The sequence below is a fragment of the Vigna umbellata genome, chromosome 2 (genome assembly GCF_029865625.1).
Source record: "Vigna umbellata cultivar VRB3 chromosome 2, Vumbellata_1.0, whole genome shotgun sequence".
In the NCBI taxonomy this organism is placed as follows: Eukaryota; Viridiplantae; Streptophyta; class Magnoliopsida; order Fabales; family Fabaceae; genus Vigna; species Vigna umbellata.
This window is the reverse complement of record NC_142166.1, coordinates 33,090,880-33,101,956: the sequence shown is the minus strand read 5'-3', so window position 1 is coordinate 33,101,956 and position 11,077 is coordinate 33,090,880. Positions and strand designations below refer to the sequence as shown.

Here is an 11,077-nt window from a genome sequence, read left to right as displayed (position 1 = left end):
TGATCCATGGAGAAGTTGCAAGACTTCATAGCCCAGTACGCCCGATGTTGAATCTCCACTGGTAAGTGACATGCCTTTCCAAAGACAACCCGGTAAGGAGACATCCCTATAGGTGCTTTGTATGCAGTCTTGTATGCCCAAAGAGCATCGTCCAACCTATTACTCCAATCTTTCTGGTTGGGCTGGACAATCTTCTCCAAAATATTCTTAATCTCTCTATTTGAGATCTTAGCTTGGCCATTGGATTGGGGGTGATATGGTGTAGAGACTCTGTGCACCACCCCATATTTCTTCAACAAAGCTTGCATGGATCTGTTGTAAAAATGGGTTCCTTTATCACTAACAATTGGTCTTGGCACTCCAAACCTGCAAAAGAGGTGAGACCTAACAAAATCCACAACAACCTGAGCATCGTTAGTTTTGGTGGCTCTAGCTTCCACCCATTTCGAAACATAATCAATAGCCAGGAGGATATATGAAAAACCAAAAGATACAGGAAAGAGACCCATGAAATCTATACCCCAGACATCAAATATCTCACAGAACAACATGGGTTGTTGAGGCATCTGTTGTCTCCATGAAAATGATCCTCCTACTCTTTGACATGGCTCACAGGTGTTGTCAATCCTCTCCGCGTCCTTAAATATGGAGGGCCAATAGAAACCACAATCTAACACCCTGTGAGTCGTTCTTTGAATTTCCAAATGACCACCAGGTGAGGAAGCGTGACAAAACTGTAGGACCGAGTCAATCTCATGGTTTGGAATGCACCTTCTTGTAACCTAATCACTGCACAACTTCCACAGATATGGGTCATCCCAAATGTGATACTTAGCATCGCTCTTAATTTTAGCAATTTGAGCACGCGATGCTAAGGGAGGAAAAGCAGAAGCAACCAAATAATTGACAATATTTGCAAACCAAGGGGTAGGGTAAGAAAGTGCAACCGTCAATAAGCTTTCATCAGGAAAGTTATCCTGGATAGCCAAAACATTAGCTTCATCCCCAACTCTCTCAATCCTACTGAGGTGGTCAGCAACCAGATTTTGTGCTACACTCCTGTCTTGGATTTGCAGATCGTCTCTAGGAGTAGGAGCATCCACCTAATCAATCTAGGCTTCGACTCAGCCTTCTTCAATAGAAACTTTAGAGTTGCATAGTCAGTGAAAACAGTAATAGGAGAACCAAGCAAATAAGACTTGAATTTATCAAGAGCAAAAAAATTGCTAAAAGTTCTTTCTCAGTGGTGGTATAATTCGCTTGGGCAGCATCCAAAGTCTTGGGAGCGTATTAGATCACTCGAGGCGACTTATCAATCTTTTGCGTCAAGACAACCCTCAATGATTCGATGCATCACACATAAGCTCAAATGGGGCTGTCAAATCCGGTGCCTGAATGATTGGCGTCGAAGTCAAAGCTTCCTTAAGGCAGTCGAAAGCCTGTTGGCATCTATCATCAAAGTCGAACTCAATGTCATTTTACAACAGTTTGGACAAGGGAAGCGCCTTCTTGCTGAAATCCTTGATGAAGTGCCTATAGAAACTTACATGTCCAAGAAAAGATCGAACCTCTCGCACCCAAGAGGGGTAACGCAATTGCAAAATCATAGATATTTTTGCAAGATCTACCTCTATTCCCTTCCTAGAAATGATATGCCCTAACACTAAACCTTGTTCAACCATGAAATGACATTTCTTGAAATTTAGAACAAGGTTAGTATCAATGCATCTTTTCAAAACCTTTTCCAAACTATATAAACATGTATCAAATGAGAATCCATATACAGTGAAATCATCCATGAACACCTCTATGCAACTTTCAAGAAAATCGCTAAAAATACTAAGCATGCACCGTTGAAAGGTACTAGGGGCGTTGCATATGCCAAATGGCATCCTGCTATAGGCAAAAGTGCCAAAGGGGCAGGTGAACGTTGGTCCTCAGGAGCAATATTAATTTGAAAATAACCAAAAAAATCATCAAGAAAGCAATAATGAGATTTACCTCCCAGACGCTCCAGCATCTGATTAATGAATGACAAGGGGAAGTGATCTTTCCTGGTTGTCTGATTGAGCCTCCTATAATCTATGCAGTCTCTCCAGCTATTCTGCACTCTAGTAGGAATCAACTCATCCTTCTCACCCATTGACTATCTGATATAGGGTAGATGATCCCAGCTTGCAGAAGCTTGGTCACCTCCTTCTTGATGACATCCATAATCACAGGGTTTTGTCTTCGTTGTGGTTGCCTAACTGACTTTGCTCCCTCTTCTAAAAGAATTTTTTGCATACAAGTAGATGGGTTGATGCCAAGTATGTCGGCCAATGTCAAACCAATGGCCCTCTTGTGCTTTCTGAGCACACTCAGCAACTTCTCCTCTTGAATAACATCAAGAGAGATGGAAATGATCACGGGTTTCTTTTCATCATCCTCCAAGTAAGCATACTTGAGGTTATCTCGAAGCTGTTTGAACTCAAGATTAGGTGCCTGCAAGTTAGATTCATTTGTACTTCCTGGAAAGTGGTTAGTGCATTCTGACTCTAAAGAATTTACGTGTGAGGGCACAACACCTAACTCATCAGACTCCAAATCAATATCCATGATAGAGACATTATCAACATCATCAATATCTTTAACATCATGAATATCAAAATCCATATCTAAATCCACATCAAAATCAACATCATTCAAAGATTCCGATTCAAATTCCGATCCAATGCATGTATTCAGAGAAGATAGAAAAGAATGCTCTTTCTCATGGAAAGAATCAAACTCATCTACAACATATTTATAAATAATGTCATCCAAAATGTCAATCCTAAAAACAGAATGGTCCTCAGCTGGAAACTTCATTGCATCAAGAATATTAAAGTGAACAACAATATCAGCAAATTCCATGGATAAAGTTCCAGCATACACATCAATTTTGGTTCGGGCAGTTTTCAAAAATGGCCTGCCTAAGATGATGGGAGCGGATCCATGAGAGAATCCCTCCTCCATTTCCAAGACATAGAAGTCAGCAGGAAAGATCAATTCGCCAACCTGGACCAAAACATCATCTATGTAACTTGTCGGGTGGGTAACACTTCTATTGGCCAACTGAATGACCACACCCGTAGGTTGTAAAGGAGCAAGAGACAAGGATTTAAAAATTGACAAAGGCATGACATTAATGGAAGCACCCAGATCAAGCATGGTATTTTCAGATTTACTATTTCCAATCACACAAGGAATGCAAAACGTGCCTGGGTCCTTGCACTTTTCCCGAATGTGCGGGACCGACTCACCAATGAGTGCGGATACATTCTTACCCATGCTAATTCTTTCATCTCCTTTCATTTTCCTGTTATGTGTGCATAGGTCCTTCAGGAATTTTGCATATCTAGGAATCTGCTTTATGGCATCCAGTAGAGGTATGTTCACCTCTACCTTCCTGAAGGTCTCCAATATTTCCTTGTCCACATCTTCCATCTTTTTTCTAGGCATCGCCTTTGGAGGGAAAGGAAGAGGAATCAGACAGTGCAAGGTAGGAGATGCACTGGTGGGGGTGGTGGAAGAAGTAGAAGGACCACCTAAAGAAGAAGAACAACCATCGGAAGAGGAAGAAGGTCCACCTGCCTCAAATGTCCTGCTTGGACCAGCCTAGTCCTCTTTTCTCTGAGAAGTAGCAGGTGCATGTTGATAACAGTTGAAAAACTGTTATTTTCATGCTTAAAATTGATACTAAAAGCAACCTTTAACACTTAGAAACTAGCTTGAAATCATGCTTTTGGTTATATTTTCATAAATAAGAGAGCTGGACAGGTTTATGCTTGATTTCAGTGTTTTATGCAGGTTTTAAGATGAATTTGGTGAAAGAAGTGAAGAAGGATAGAGATGGAATCAGAAAAGACATAAAAAAGTGCCAAAGGAGAAGCCGCAACTGCCGCTCAGCGGCAGTTTACCGCTGAGCGGCACTCAGGCAGTCACGTTGGCTCCGTTGAGGGGTGAAAAGGCCGCTGAGGGGAGAAAAACAACTCACGCACTTACCGCTTAGCGGCACTATTTTGGGCTTGGGCCTAATTTTCTGTATATTTTAGAATAGTATATAAGCTTTAGGACGTCCTAGGGTTTGTATCTTTGGCAGAGACGAAGCAAACACTCTCTTTTCCACCCCTTGAAGGAAGATCTTGGATGCTCAGGCTACCTCCTCATCTTTCTAGGGTTCTATCTTTCATTCTTCCATTATTGTTCATCTAGTTTCACCATGAATATGGTGAACTAAACCTTGTATTGTTGTTAGGGAATCAATGTAGTCTTGTGAAACTCTCATATATGGAATTTGTGTTTTAAAGTCTTATATTAAGATATATGCTTTCTTTCATCTTTAGTTAGGGTTTTTCCTCTTTGCTTATTGCTTGCTTTGTTTAACTCATTCATTGCCATGATTAGTGATTTTGTCGATACGGGAACGTACGGGGAAATCTAGATCCGGGGAATTTCTCCCAATAGCATATTGGTTGCCTTTAAGCTCCTGCACTTTAGAACTAATTACTAGGAATGCTAGGAATTGTATGAACTCGTAATTAAGGATAGGCCTTCTTGCAAGGTGATTTAGAGAGTGGCATTAGCATTGATGAAAAGAATGATGAATTCCTAAAAGTATATCAGAGTGGATAACATGAAATTGATAACCCCAACAACATACTCATCCATTTAATTCATTGAAGTGTTTGTATTCTGTTTTCTCCATTGATCAAATTCATGCATACATATTTAATTATTGTCTCTTGCATTTAAACCTACAATCAATTTGTTCTTAAGTCTTAAATAATCAACAAATCATATAGCTAAACTAGGCCGTGAGTCCTTTGGGAGAACGATACTTGGTCTTACCGAGTTTATTACTTGATACGATTCGGTCACACTTGCCGATTGTTAAACAAGTTTGTGGCGTCGTTTTTTCGGTGTTCATAAATTTGTCATCACATGTGTAAAAGGTGCAGGTGTCGGAGGTGGCACGGTGGGCCCAACAATTTGCTTCCCAGATCTGAGGGTGATGGCACTCACATTCTTAGGATTCTGCACAGTCTGGATGGCAATTTATCATAATTTTGAGACTGTGTCTGATTCAGCTGTGTAGTCATCTGCCCCATCTGATTAGTCAAACTCTGGACGGAAGCTCTTGTCTCGTGCTGAAATTGCATATTTTGAATGGTCATTTGCCTCACAAGCTCCTCTAATGTAAGCTTAGAAGAAGTGGAAGGTTGAGCAATTGGTTGGGTAGGTGTCTCATACTGCTGTTGTTGCCTCTGATACTGTTGAATTGGTGGAGGCACATATGGTCTACTAGGACTTGCAGCATTCTGGAAAGGTGGTGGTTGCTCTTGCTGATGCTGGGGAGCGTTGGACCATCTCAAATTAGGGTGATTCCTCCACCCTAGATTGTATGTTATCGGAGAGGTTATAGTTTTGTTGTTGTTGTGGTTGATGTTGATGTTGCTGACTGTTGTTGTAAATGTTTGTAGCATAAGCTTGGGGTGCATCATGGGCACTAGGTTGCTGCAGAGAAGGACAAACATCTGTATAATGATCATTGGAAGTACAAATAACACACAATCATGCAACAGAAGCAGATGGAGGTGTTGGTCTCTAATTGGATGCCAACTGTGTCACCAAACTCACAAGAGCATCAAGCTTGCCTTCTAATTTCTTATCTGTAGATGATGAAGAGTGGGTAGCAACATCATGAACTCCCCTGACCACAATAGCATCATTTCTCGCACTGAACTGCTGGGAGTTAGAAGCCATCTTCTCAATAAAATGCCTAGCTTCAACAAGCGTCATGTCACCAAGCGCTCCACCACTGGCAGCGTCAATCATACTCCTCTCCATGTTGTTCAGTCCTTCATAGAAATACTAGAGAAGGAGTTGCTCAGATATCTGATGGTGAGGGAAGCTTCCACATAGCTTCTTGAATCTCTCCTAGTACTCATACAAGCTCTCTCCACCGAGCTGCCTAATCCCAAAAATTTCTTTTCTGATAGTTGTGGTCCGGGATGCTGGGAAATATTTCTCCAAGAACAACATCTTCAGATCATCCCAGCTAGTGATGGATCTAGGCGCCAAGTAATAATATCAATCCTTTGCTACTCTTTGTAGTGAACGAGGGAATGCCTTCAAAAAGATGTGATCTTCGGGAACATCTGGAGGCCTCATGGATGAACAAATAATATGGAATTCTTTTTCAGATGCTTATGCGGGCACCACCTACAAGGCCATGAAACTTGGGCAACAAATGGATCAGTCTAGTTTTGAGAACATACGGCATGTCCTCATGAGGATATTGGATGCACAAGCTTTCATAAGTGAAATCAGGTGCAGTCATCTCCCTAAGAGTCCTCTCACGAGGTGGAGGTTGTGCCATATTGTTCTTAGTGTGATTAAAATGTGCAGATGTAGATGTTGATGGAGATGAAGATAGAGATGCAGTATGCAAAAAGTATTGAGCAGTGGATTCAGAATCAGTAGTAGGATGCAGAGTATCTAATGGAACTGACTCAAAAACAGACTCTAAAGATAAATTAGAATATCTAGTTAACCTATGAAAAGTCCTATCAATCTCAGGATCAAAGGATGGTATAGGCCAAGGATTGCCCCTAGTCATACACTAAGTCACAACACCCTAAAATCATGAAATGATAGCACAAAAATTGCCAACACACAAAGCACACCAAACAAATAAAACACATACAACGCAACACAAAACACACACAACACAAGACAAAACACAACACACACTAACACAACAAAAGACCTAAAACCGAACCGTTGGTCCCCGACAACGGCGCCAAAATTTGATGGGGGTCACACCCCATACAAATTTGATGTGCAATTAAAAATACAGTATAGACTAGGAAGTGACTCCTAGGTCGTCTCTCAAGGACCAAATGTGGTTCAGTCAATAGGTTGAACATGTAGTGGGGGGTTGGTGAAGAGTTTGTGAATGCAAATGAACTAAATTAAAGAGACGAATATAAACACAGATGTAAACACATAATTAAAACGGTTGGCCATTAACTCAATTATTATGCTTCCAATCACAGATTAACGACAAGTACACACTACTATAATTCAAATCCAACACGAATCACCCAACTAAGCGAAGGCTAATTCAGTCTTCAAAATTGCAAATTAAGCGAATGCAATGCACCAATCCAATCAATCATGCACCATACAGTTTAATCAACTAAACGAAGATTAAACACTGATTAGGCAACTAAGCGTATACCCAATCGCAAGCACAAAAAAGATTGAATAATGAGCCAAATCAGAGTAGCGGCATGACAGTTAAAGTGCAAGAGTCTCATTAATAAACTAATCTAACCTCTAATCCAGCATGAATGAATCAACTCAGTGATAACGATTGAAACTTGCTTTAATTTTGATATTAAAAACACCATTTCTGACTGAGAAACTTGCTTTAACTCATGTTTTTGCTTTAGTTTTGTGAATAAGAAAGTTGAAGGTGAATTTAATGGTTTTGTGCTAGATTCCCTTGATTTTGTAGGCTATTGGAATGATTTGAAAGAAGAGTTAAAGTACCGAATGGTTGAAATGCAGAAAAGTCAACCATAATGCATAAAAGTCAACCAGAGTGCAGAAAAGTCAACCAGAGTGCAGAAATGTCAACCAGTCAACCAGAGTGTAGAAAAGTCAACCAGTGTGCAAAAAAAGTAGCACTAAGCGCAAGTTTGAGTATCATTTTCTGCCTGGGCGCCCCACTTAGGGCGCTGAGCGCCAACGACGTGGGCTTGGACTTGTTTTCTTTTAGTTTTATGGGCTTGGACCTATTTTGTGTTATTTTTATATTCTATTTAAAGACTTGGACGTCCTAGAGATTGTATCTTTTTTATGGCTTGAGCACAGAAACACACTTTTCACCCCTTGGGGGCAGATTTGGGGATGCGGGAGTCTCCGCTTCTCTTTCTAGGGTTTTTCAATCTCTTTCATTCTTTCATTCTTTCATTCCATTGTTCATCTAGTTTCTCCATGATCATGGGGAACTAAACCTTATTTGTTTTTGGGAAAGATGTAACCTCTTAAACTCTCATGTATTGAATTGATTCTTGATTATATATGATTTACTTCATTAATTGTTAGGGTTTTTCCTCTTTACTCTATGGATGCTTTGTTTAACTCATTCAATTGCATGATCATTGATTTTGTCGATATGGACACGTACGGGAAAATCTAGAATTGGGGAAATTCTCCCGAAAGCAATATCACCTAGACATAGGAATAGGAGGATCGGTTACCATTAAGCTTCTATGCGAATTTAGTGCATGATTAATTGCTAAGTAGACAAGACATTGTAAACTAGTAATTAGGATTAGGCTTTCTTCACCGAGACATCGGGTTAAAGGTAAATTAGAAAGTGGCATTAACATTAATGAAGAAGATGAATTCATATATGCATGAGAGTAAATTAGGTGAAATCTAAACCCAACAACAATATCATCAACTTCATCCATTCATTCTTGTGTGTAGCCTCAATTGATCAAATTGCATTCATGTATATTTTATTGCATTTGCATCCAAAAACCCCAAAATTTGTTCTTTAGAGTCTTAATTAGTTGAGGAATCACATAACTGTTTAGTGTCGTGAGTCTCTTGGGAAATGATACTTGGTCTTACAATTTATTACTACTTGATATGATTCGGTACACTTGCCGAGGTCTTAACAAGTTTTTGACTCCGTTTTCGGGGATTAAAAATTTGTTTATCAAGTTTTTGGCGCCGTTGTCGGGGACTCGTGCTATAACTATTCTATTTGTGTGATTCTTAACCGATTAGACTTTTTATCTTTAATTTTTATCTTTTTATTTCTTTTTATCTTTCTATCTTTTCATCCTTTTATTTTTTATCTTTTTCTTTTTTTTCTCTTTTTATCTTTTTCTCTTTTTAATTTTTCATCATTTTATCTTTTTATCTTTTTCTCTTTCTATTTTTATTTTTTATCTTTTTATTTTTTTATTTTCTTCTTATCTTCTTATTTGTTTATCTTTTTCTCTTTTATCTTTTTGGTTTAAACCCTCTGTTATTTGTTGGTGAATCTCAAGTGGGTCATCATTTTTTTTTGTCTCAATTGGGTCCATATACTTGTAAAATTGAGTCAATTGGATTCATGTATTTGAAAAATTAAACCAATTAAGTCTTGTCCGATAAATTTTCACAGATGGCGTCAAAGTTTGTTGACGTGGTGCACATATAATATGCTGATTTATAAGAGTTATATTATGTGGAATTAGTTATTTAAATCATCTGTGTTTGACGTGTCACAAGTCAAAACCTTTTGAACTTACACCACCGACGCTTCCACCGTCTATGGCCTCTTTGTCGTCACTCTCCTGCTTCTCAACCAGGTCGTCTTCTCATTTACTAAACTATCCCAGCAACCAAGTCCTTGAAATACTGATTATAAAACAGAAGAGACGTAAAGTCAAGGTTCCCTGTCACATTCTAATCAACATCCGCTCTCTTGGATAAATTAAAAATTGTTAAGATTGGAAATTGTTTGATTTTTTTTTTTTGGGCTTTGGGGCTTAGCCGAATCTTGGAGTGGAAGGGGGAAACGATGTGGGAGAGATTGGATTTGTTACTGAGGTCATGGTGGTGTCCGATGATGCAGGTGGAGAAACGTTCAGGTCGTGGTTGCCGATGGATGCGATGGAAGAGGAGAAGGGAGTTGTTGGCAGTGGTGGAAGCAGATGTTGGGGGTTTTGACGATATGCATGTTGCTGCACCAGAGCAGGAACGACCTAAGGGTCCTTGGTGAGACGCTTAATTTGGTCTTCTGCTTCGCGGTAGGGATCGCTGGTTTGGGCCCAGATTTGGTCTTCGAGGTGGATAAAGGTTGCATCGGAGACAATGGCGGTGGTTCCTCCGTCGTAGATTCCTCCATGGGGTTGACCCGATGGCCGATGGGCACCGTAGATTTCTTCTCTCTAATAAAAATGACAAATTTAAACCATTTTCACGGTGATAATCCCTATTACTTTACTGGGTATCATTGTTTTTTTATGTTCTTGTAGGATGTAGATCTCGGGGTGATTTGATACACAATAAGAATGATGGGTCTGTTTGCATTTTCTTGGTCTGCATTTTGATGTTCAATAATTACATTTTCACGGTGTGCATGGAAGATTTTATGAAGAAAAAATGCTTACCGTAGAGGCCACAATTTATAGAAAGAAAGAAAATCATTGTCCAATCGACTTCTTGAAATATTTGTTTGGTTTTAGGGAACAGATGTCATGCCATTTCAATTCTTCCCAGTAAAACAGCCAAGTGAAGAGGAGTGAAATCTCCTCCACCCCTGATTGTTGGCAAGGATTCATTTTTTCTCTCCATCATCTAAGCAATCTGCACATTCCCTACTGCTGCAACAAAGCAGAATGCAGTGTTACCCTCGAAGTCTTGCAATTCTAATTCATCAGGCTGCATTAACTTTAGTAGCTCCTCCACAAAGTGAACATGGTTAGCACCCACTACTATGTTGAGGATTGTGGCCCAACCCTTTGTTATGGTGGATGTAAGCAGCTCCCAATCTTGTTCCAAGATTTTACTCGCTTTTTTCCAGTCACCTTTCAATGCTGCTTTGTGAAGGGGAACACACGGGCTCAGATATCTTCCCTTGGCATCTTCTGCAAAAACTTCATTTGTGGAAAGGAAATCACTTCAGTCGTAAGAATTTTTTAACATTGAGAAATGTTGTTCGTGGAATGATACTGATCAACGAATTCGTGGAAAAAGATAAGTTTCTTCATTTCAGAGGATTTGAAAATTGCAGTGAACTGAATGAGTTTCATTGAGTAGGCTTTTCACGATTATCGCTGCCACTTATGAACCTGAGGATCCTCTGTTTCATCCTACAACCAAGAGTCATGGAGTGACTGTCGCCAGCGAAGCTCTGACCGCAACGAGCGAACGACAGCGAGGCCCATGGCCTGACTAAATGAAGAACGCGTGGTGGCTTATGTCATAATCCTTTAATTTAAATAAAAATTCCACGTAATCAAACCATGCTGATGTGCACGAA

At 39.8% G+C, this 11,077-nt stretch overlaps 1 non-coding gene and 1 pseudogene across 1 annotated transcript; one reads left to right on the top strand and one right to left on the bottom strand.

Annotated features, from left to right (window-relative positions):
* Positions 1 to 782: 782 nt before the first annotated feature.
* Positions 783 to 6,066, bottom strand: LOC124838237 (uncharacterized; annotated as a pseudogene).
* On the top strand, positions 5,918 to 6,025 carry LOC124838238 (small nucleolar RNA R71). Its single transcript, XR_007028825.1, has one exon. It is a non-coding gene; the product is annotated as a small nucleolar RNA R71 (small nucleolar RNA).
* Positions 6,067 to 11,077: the final 5,011 nt, after the last annotated feature.